The sequence below is a fragment of the Haplochromis burtoni genome, unplaced genomic scaffold, assembly GCF_018398535.1.
Source record: "Haplochromis burtoni strain Fernald_Lab_line unplaced genomic scaffold, NCSU_Asbu1 Contig_45, whole genome shotgun sequence".
Classification (NCBI taxonomy): Eukaryota; Metazoa; Chordata; class Actinopteri; order Cichliformes; family Cichlidae; genus Haplochromis; species Haplochromis burtoni.
The window spans coordinates 2,523,504-2,533,531 of record NW_024582406.1 but is presented as its reverse complement, the minus strand read 5'-3'; the positions used below and the strand labels follow the sequence as shown (position 1 = coordinate 2,533,531).

At 39.5% G+C, this 10,028-nt stretch overlaps 1 protein-coding gene across 1 annotated transcript in view; it reads left to right on the top strand.

Annotated features, from left to right (window-relative positions):
- The first annotated feature begins 9,642 nt into the window (after positions 1–9,642).
- bcl2l12 (BCL2 like 12) overlaps positions 9,643–10,028 on the top strand; it is a 25,940-nt gene continuing 25,554 nt past the window's right edge. The window contains exon 1 of the mRNA XM_042220281.1: positions 9,643–9,816. The gene's annotated coding sequence lies outside the window, so the exon portion shown is untranslated. The remainder of the gene's footprint in view (positions 9,817–10,028) is intronic.

Genomic DNA, 10,028 nt, shown 5'->3' with positions numbered 1-10,028 from the left:
CACACACACACACACACACACACACACACACACACACACACACACACACACACACACACACACACACACACGAGGTCCAGAAAATGGACCACCTGGTGACTGCAGGTGAGGATTATCTGTTCTAACTTTTATTGCTATTAAAGAACACTCCTTTTAATTAGACTCTAATAGACTCTAATTATTAAATCGAGGTTACTGATGCATCATACAGATGAAATTAGAACTTGATTTTTAGCCCATAGTTTCTGTGTTTTGTTGCCTGGATATCACCAACACTGTATAATATAATAACTTAAATGAAAAACTACATATGTGTTTTCATGCATGTGTTTCTATATTAACCTACTAAGACCTGAACTCTTTCATGGCATGCATTTTTAATTTCTCTTTGCTATTTGGGCTGATTGGGACCTGAATGTAAAAACAAAGAATGATCTTTTTACCTGATGTTGCTCTACAAGGGCTGGATATCTACATATGAGGACATTATTTTTTAAATTTCGATAGAGCAGTGGCAGTATGATGTCCTCGTAAGAGATATCAGGCCCTTATAGAGCAAAATTTAGTATTGTGGTCTGGATAACCCAAAATGTGATGTCCACATATGAGGACCCCAGGTCCTAGGTTAAAGCAATGGCGACAGGGAATAGGTAGCTCGAGGACATTCAATAAAAATCAGGTATAATTATAGAATTATGAAAACAGTGTGAAATATGTAACGATTTACTTCTCCTTCACTATATGAGAATATTTTTCTTGGCAATACGAACAGCTGTACCTTGAATTTTTCAGTATGTAATCCAGCCACACATAAACCAGTGTAGTAAAAGTCCAAAGCCTGCTGGTATTATGAAGTAGTGTTTCTCAGTTTTGCGGCTACTGCAGTAAAGAGTTTGTAAAGGCTGCAACAGAGTATTCTGAGGAAAAAAGTATGTGATTTAAAATACAGGCACAATTTTTGTTTATTGAGGATATCAGTAAGCGACGTTAGTGATGGTGTTCCTCTCTCCTGGTGAGAAAATGATGTGCAGTAGCTGTAATGTCAGCAGTGCCTCTGTTTCCCTTATATGTCTTGTTTATTTCTGTCTGAACAGCATTTCCTGCCCATGTGATGGTGGATTTCCTGTTAACAATCCCTACACCCATTTCAAATAAAGCTCCAACTATAGTTGAAATGTTGCTGGTCTGAGAAAAAGAATCACTGGCTGCTATTTTAAGAAGAGAAAAACATGTTTAAATGAATTTTATCACTATGCTGCAATCAGGCACTTTCCGGAAAGCACAGATTTCTTTTGCATTGACTGCCTCCGTTGTTCAGTTTCTGAGTGGAAACTAATCTATAAACAAAAATGAAAGTATACTTTTGAGATAATGTAACATTAACACACAAAAAAGAATAAACAAACAGAAAATGAATCATGATAAGCATAATCGAGGAAGAGGCCCATCTTCTTGCAAAGATAACTCCGAGGCCCACTCCACACTGAAGTTCATACCAGAAAAGCCACCAGACCATATAAGGTCAGACATATCCAGGTTGTTTGGTTAATGCAGTGATGCAGTTTGAAGTTAATGATGTGATGACGAATGCTACAGCAGATCACGAGTGGGATTAGATCCCCTTTGTAAACAACCGTCTCCCTCCCAGACACCCCACCCAGAAGATATCAAAGCCACTTTTCTGTATCTACTGTCTTTGAACATGAGCCCATCATCATCATCATCATCATCGTCCTTTCAGCACCCTGCCCTCTAGTTCACCAACAATTCCCATATTAACTCCAGCTACACATACAAGAAAACCGACTTTAACCTTTGCTGATTACCATAATGTTAAAATTGTATTTGAACAATGAGGTTTGAGTAAATTCATTTATGTTAATAAAAGTCAAACCATTTAGCCACATAATGGTGTTTTACACTGCACCTTAAAAACCTTACAGCACTGACTGTATCCTTGTTGTTTGCTTCCAGCAGTTCTTGTAATTAGGTGTTACACTTCATTTTGGCCTGTGCTTAATGATAATGATACTTGTAGTGATAATAATTTCTTTTGGGATCAATAAAGTGTTCTGATAGTAATGGGTACCTTGAATAATTTCAATAAATGACCGATGACAGCCGTTCGTTGACCTCAGTGAATCGTTAATCCAGTTAGACACAGCTTTTCTTTGTGAGCTGGTGCATGTTACAGATAGTAATCTTTGCTCTTAGCTGACAGGAATCAGAGCCCGATGGTGTATTCTTTGATGTTTTTTGCTCATCACAAATGATTCCATCTGCTAACAACAACGAAGTCACCATCAAAATTGGTGTGCTCTGGCTTTCCTGTATCTAAAGGATTTTCTACATGTTGGTCCTCGTGATAGGCTGATTAGATAATTGAATGAATAAACAGGCATGTGCCTTTTCCTAAGAAATTGTATGTTTGCACAGCAATGCATATACATCACAGTTAGGACCCAACAGCAACTTACAGTGACATATCAGTGAAACTTTAAATACATATACTATATACAGTGGGGCAAAAAAGTATTTAGTCAGCCACCGATTGTGCAAGTTCCCCCACTTAAAATGATGACAGAGGTCAGTAATTTGCACCAGAGGTACACTTCAACTGTGAGAGACAGAATGTGAAAAAAAATCCATGAATCCACATGGTAGGATTTGTAAAGAATTTATTCGTAAATCTAGGGTGGAAAATAAGTATTTGGTCACCTCAAACAAGGAAAATCTCTGGCTCTCACAGACCTGTAACGTCTTCTGTAAGAAGCTTTTCTGTCCCCCACTCGTTACCTGTATGAATGGCACCTGTTTGAACTCATCATCTGTATAAAAGACACCTGTCCACAGCCTCAAACAGTCAGACTCCAAACTCCGCCATGGCCAAGACCAAAGAGCTTTCGAAGGACACCAGGAAAAGTATTGTAGACCTGCACCAGACTGGGAAGAGTGAATCTACAATAGGCAAGCAGCTTGGTGTGAAAAAATCAACTGTGGGAGCAATCATCAGAAAATGGAAGACATACAAGACCACTGATAATCTCCCTCGATCTGGGGCTCCACGCAAGATCTCATCCCGTGGGGTCAAAATGATCATGAGAACGGTGAGCAAAGATCCCAGAACCACACGGGGGGACCTGGTGAATGACCTGCAGAGAGCTGGGACCAAAGTAACAAAGGTCACCATCAGTAACACACTACAACGGCAGGGAATCAAATCCCGCAGTGCCAGACGTGTTCCGCTGCTGAAGCCAGTGCATGTCCAGGCCCGTCTGAAGTTTGCCAGAGAGCACATGGATGATACAGCAGAGGATTGGGAGAATGTCATGTGGTCAGATGAAACCAAAGTAGAACTTTTTGGTATAAACTCAACTCGTCGTGTTTGGAGGAAGAAGAATACTGAGTTGCATCCCAAGAACACCATACCTACTGTGAAGCATGGGGGTGGAAACATCATGCTATGGGGCTGTTTTTCTGCCAAGGGGACAGGACGACTGATCCGTGTTAAGGACAGAATGAATGGGGCCATGTATCGTGAGATTTTGAGCCAAAACCTCCTTCCATCAGTGAGAACTTTGAAGATGAAACGAGGCTGGGTCTTCCAACATGACAATGATCCAAAACACACCGCCCGGGCAACAAAGGAGTGGCTCCGTAAGAAGCATTTGAAAGTCCTGGAGTGGCCTAGCCAGTCTCCAGACCTCAACCCCATAGAAAATCTGTGGCGGGAGTTGAAAGTCCGTGTTGCTCGGCGACAGCCCCAAAACATCACTGCTCTCGAGAAGATCTGCATGGAGAATGGGCCAAAATACCAGCTACTGTGTGTGCAAACCTGGTAAAGACCTATAGTAAACGTTTGACCTCTGTTATTGCCAACAAAGGTTATGTTACAAAGTATTGAGTTGTATTTTTGTTATTGACCAAATACTTATTTTCCACCCTGATTTACGAATAAATTCTTTACAAATCCTACCATGTGGATTCATGGATTTTTTTTTTCACATTCTGTCTCTCACAGTTGAAGTGTACCTCTGGTGCAAATTACTGACCTCTGTCATCGTTTTAAGTGGGGGAACTTGCATAATCAGTGGCTGACTAAATACTTTTTTTGCCCCACTGTATACTATATACTAGAGTAAGCTAGATATAGTATATGTATTTATTCAGATTTATTTTAGAAGCCAGCACAAGAATTATTTACCATGACCTGTTCATCCCCTTTAGAACTCTACTTACAGCCATTAAAACATCAGCGTCTTTTGATCTCACTTTCTCATTAGCCCCCTCCCTCTGGTCGGTTGTTTGTGGTTAATTTCCTGTCACAGAGGAAGTGCCTCACCCAGCTCCCTGGCTCTTTATTGGCTCAAGCTCTGATGAACAGTGATTTTTGGGGGTGAGACAAAGTGACATGAGCACTCAGCCAGCACAGAAGATAGGCAGAGGGACTGGAATTTGGAGATTGAGACATGGGCACAAGAACTGGCTGAGGGGGTAGTGGTGCTTACAAAGTACTCATTCATACAGAGACAGATGAGTGCTGGACAGATTCACTGCAAGGGAGGAAATGGCTGCGTGTTGCAAGAGGTAAGTAAGCACAAAATGCAGACAAAGCAACTAAATGAGATTCAATAGAGCATGTTGGAAGAGCGTATTCTCTGTTTTCTATTTTATTTTGTGTTTAAAGTGACTAATTACTGTAATTCTGAGTTCCATGTTTCCAATACAACTTACTGACAACATTTACTGTAATTATTGTTTTGACTGTAGTGTGCAGACTTGACTTATTCTTTTATTTCAAAGCACTGAAGCACTTTCCTTATATGTTTTGGGGGATTTTGGCAGTTGTGACATTATTATTTATCAAGTTTTGCAGTTTAATCTCACCATTACAATCTCCTGAAGTCCTGCATGCGTTCTTGGTCTGGTCACTCCCAATCCTTGTACCAGTGTCTTGACACCAGTGACGCTGGACGGGTTTTGGGGGGGCTGTGCTAAAGACTGTTCATCATTCCTATTGCCTGTGTTTTCATAACTAGTATAATTCTCATTTTGATGTTGTTTTTTCATTAGAATTCCGTCATCGTGATAAGTACCTTCCTAAATAAAATAGACGCCAATCTTGGCGCAAACATTTTTCTGTCATTATCTTTGTATTATTGTATGCTTACTTGGTCAAGTGGGAGCAACACACATATCACAAATAAATAGCACAAATCTTCACGTATACAGACAATGTTCAATCCAAGGCGTTGTGTGGCACTCTGAGAAAACTGCTCAGAAATAGTGGTTGTGTCTCTTGCCCTCAGAAGATAATATATGTGGGAGATATAACTATACTGTATCATAATGACTTGTTTCACGGGGTATGAAAGATTTGGTGTAACGTCAACCCTAACCCAGTTAGAGAAAGTTCTCCACTGCCTGTCCAGTGGCACAGAGAGATTATCCATGATGAATAAAAGTATGTTTGTTGACCTTTCCACCAGTTTCAAATGTGTATATTCATTTGATATCAAAAAACATTTAAAAAAAAAAAAGATTTACAATTTTAAAAAAAGGAAAAATCTGTCTAAGGATGTGGAAAGACTGAAGTGTTTCCTAAGAAATAAATGATATTTATATGACATTAAGAATCACAACAACAAATAAAAGACTCATCAAACCAAAATATTTTTATTCTGTGGGGATGATCACATTTGATCAAAGGTAGCTCCATAAGCAAACACGTCACCACATTCTGATGCAAATGCTCTTCAGATTAACTCGTGTATGATAGTGCATGACATCACATTTTTCCAGCAATATCATGTCACATCTGGAGAGAATCTTTACTGTTTTGTGTCCTAAATTGTATTATGTTCATAAGATTAGATGATGAATATCATGAATCTAGAATTAGAGTCAGGTCAGACTACAATCCCACACCTTTTCCCAAATTTAGTGTGCATCCTAAACGTTTCAAGCACTTGTGTTTACTTTTGTCACAGAAGAGTTATGAGAAAGCCAAACTCTTATTTTTCTGTTGCCAATTTTGGTACTGCAGTGTAGCAGTGTGTGGATCCATAAAACCTCAAGGCAAAATCTTTGCAGCTTTGCTGCAGCTCACACCAGAAAAGTCAAATACAGACATCTAGTGAAGTCATGTACAAATAGCATGTGAAGAACCGCACTAGTGCAAGCTAAATTCAAAAAACTGTGTGAATAGTATTGTGGAGATCCAAATGTACACTGAGATTAAAAATGAGTGCAGTCCATACTGTGAGTAACCTACTGAAGTAGAGTAATATTGAAAGATGTGAGCCCATGGCATATTACCTTACAATCCCCATAGTAATCTCTTTAGTTTATATAGAACATCATCATGGCTGGTATGGCAAATAGATTTAACGAACTCTTTTGTAATATTACTCACCATAAACTGCCAAAAAAGCATTCTGTTCACCTGGATTAGCGTTTTCAGTGGGAGAAATGTTTCTTCGCTCATCAAAGAGACTTCTTCAGTCTCAGCTGACTGCAGGTTCATAAAGTACTTACTTCAAAACCATGTTCTTATACACACAGACACTCACACTTGCTTCATTGAACATATACTCATACACTCCTGTACCACATGAGACCACCTCAACATACAGACTGGAGCAGGAAGCAAATCAGAAACCTCGACTTCCTCATTCTGCAGCAAGAAAACAGAAACACACAGATTGAACTCAAAAAATAGCTTTTACAAGCAGTCACAGATACATAGACTGATTTAGACAAATATGAGTAATAAAAAGAGGGAGGAAAATGTCATGTCAGGAGACAGTTACTGGTGTATCTGGTGGAGAGGAGAATGAAATTGGTGGTGAGTGTGGGAAAATCAAACCCTAATATCAACATCTTCTCTTGTGGACTCATAAGCAGGACTAGTTGTCCTGGAGCAGCTGGTGACAGTCTAGAAAGGCTCTGTACAACAATGGTGCTCAAGCAGTGTTGTCTGCAACAAGTGATAGAAAGAAACAGAGGAAAACTGACAGTGACAGCAACAGTATGGACAGAGGAAGGAAGAGGAGGAAGAATGGTGTTGAGTGTTGAATCAGAAAGCAAAGGAAGAGGAGTGGTACACAGCTAACTTACTGTGGTGGTGAGATCTGAGAAAGAGGGGTATGTGAAAAGATGGACCCAACAAAATTAACTGGAATTATCAGAGGACAATTGGGAGACGTAAAAATGTACATTCTGAGTTATGGAAATTTACTAATAGGCAGTAAATCTGAAATGGGGGTAAAGAAGGTTAAAAAATGTAAAAAGAGAGTAACTGGTGGAAAATCTACAAGTGAGAAACAAGTGAAGTAAATGAAGAAAATGCTTGGGAGAACATATAAAAAAAGGGACTGCAGCTATGCTTTGAGGAGCAGGAGCTATAATTTTGATATGACAAAACTGCTTATATGTACAGAGAATTTGCACCAAAGCCCATTAAATGTTTTAGCTGTTAAGAATTCAGACAGCTGTATGTAAAAGGAATCACAGGTGAGCTCATTGTGGAGGGGACAATAGAAGTGGCAAGTGTGCAGCAGGAGTTCCTCCAGAATCCTGCAGCCACAGAGGAAGCCACAACATAGCATTGTGGGGTTGCAAAGCAGTGAAAAGAGAGACAAAAGTACAGAAAATTAGAATTAAATTTACAAAAAAATTAAATAAAACTAGTGATAAATGCAACATATTGAATAAATCTGAAAGAATATAAATAATAGTGAACGCTGCGGACCACCACTTCAGGATGACAGATTTAAAATGGGAGGAAATAAATGACAAACTTAAGATTCAGTCAAGCCAAGAAGCAATATGTATCAGATACTGTAATACTATTAACTACGCTCATTCTCCAATGGAATGCCAAAAGTTTCAATGCTAAGAGCCAGAAATTCAAGCAATTTATTGGAGATATGAAAGAAAAGTCCAAGATAATCCATATCCAGGCATCCTGGGTTAAATCTAATTCGGAATTCGTTCTATTTAACTATGCAACAGTTTACAGGGACAGAGAAGAAGGAGGAGGAGGAGGCTGTGCCACGCTTCTTAAGCAAGGCATCCCATATACAATACTCATATAGAATAGGGGAGTGCAAATGAGCAAGAATATGTTGTTAGAAATTGGGCTGAAAGACTATGTGATAATAAATTATTATAGGCCATGTGGACGGCTGTAGCTCAGGTGGTGGTGAGTATCATTGGGCAATACTAACCCTAACATGTTGATCATCTCCGAATGTGTGTGGATGTTAATTAGGAAGCATTTAGAAACAGTAGAAAAAACTGCTGTTGTGAATGGGTGAATTGTCTAAAGCCCTTTGCGTGCTTAAGATAAAGTAGAAAAGCACTTTATAAGTACCAGTCCATTTACCAAAACACTTGCACTCAAAATGTTGATAAAAAAATAATAATCCAGAGAAACAACAAAAACATGTCATGGTGGGGTTTACGTTCATATTTTACATTAAAAATGGTTAACCCACCTTGTCTATGGTCACTTTGCAGCACAGCTGTGTGACTCTACGGTTTTCATTTTGGAACACTGCATTAACACTCAATCATCCACCACAATGAATATGAGGAAGAGAGAAGATTAGTGACTTTATTTAAGAACAGCAAACAAAGCATTAAACTGTGGAATCTTTTAGTACACGGAAAGTAGGCAATCTTTAATTTGATTATGTTTGAACAACGGGATTAATGGTGGTGGCAGTAATGCACCTGTAAGTTGGGTGTGCCTACCGCATTTAAACTAGTAGTAGTTGAAGAAGAAGTGGAATCAAAAGGATCAGTGATGATTTATCAGTGTACACAGGTGAAATGGTTTCAATATTGTTAGCAGTCCAGTGGATTGAAGAAACAAAACCACTAAGATCTGTGATATGTTCAGACTCGAACTCTTCACTGGCCAGTCTGCAAGACAGTCACTCAGAATGCAGACCTGGCATTCTGATAGAGATCCAGCAAACATTGTTCAGAATTGTTATGATGGAGCTTATGGTCACATTCTTATGGGTACCAGCGCATCATGGAGATAAAGGAAATGAAATGGCAGATAGGACAGCAAAAGTCGCAACAAGGAGACCGATAGTAGATATGGTTATTAGTGTGAGTAGGACGGAGCTCAAGAGTAGAATACGATACAAAATGATCGAAAGGTTGGCAGAAGCAATGGGAGGAAGAGAGGAAAGGGCGATGGTTTTATAAAATCCAAAGGAAGGTGGGGGAAATGAGAAGTACAGGCCGAAACAGGAGAGAGGAGACGATTATATCTCGACTGAGATTTGGACACACTGGTTTAAATACCACATTGTTTTTAATAGGTAAACACTGTACAGGGGAGTGTGACTGCAGTAGGGAACAGGAAACAATAGAACATGTTTTCTTGAATTGTCAGAGGTTTGATATTGAATGCAGACAACTGATCAAAAAGCTGGACGATATGGAAGTGCAGTTAGACTTGATTGTTTTGTTTCGCACGACCTCTGTAAGTGAAAGTTATCGGGCTGTATTTTGGTTTTTAAGGCAGGCCCATTTGTTCGAGAGGCTTTGAATTTTTTTTTTTTTTTTGTCATTTCGGTCCACACTCCACACCAGTTGGTGGCGGTAATGCGCTATTTTGCTGTTTGCCAACCGCCAGTAAACCCTATACAGAAGAAGAAGAAGAAGAAGAAGAAGACGTGGAAGCGGCAGAAGAAGACGATTACCACGGAGTTCAATGTAGCTGCGCAAGAAAACGGCAAAAACACTCTAAACCTCAATTCGGGTCTACTTCGACACGTCGAGACACACCTCGAGGTACAAAGTTTTTATTGTATATATAAGTTTGTCTCAGTCTAGCATGTATTTACCTTTCGTAAAAGTTAGTGAAATATTCTTTGAACTCGAGTCATCAATACCGTGGAAAAGTTCTGTCCCTGGTCGGTCGGGCGACTACTGTTCTTAATTCTAGTGATGGGCAGATGAAGCCCCATGAAGCACTGAAGCTTTTCATCCAATTGGTTCACCCC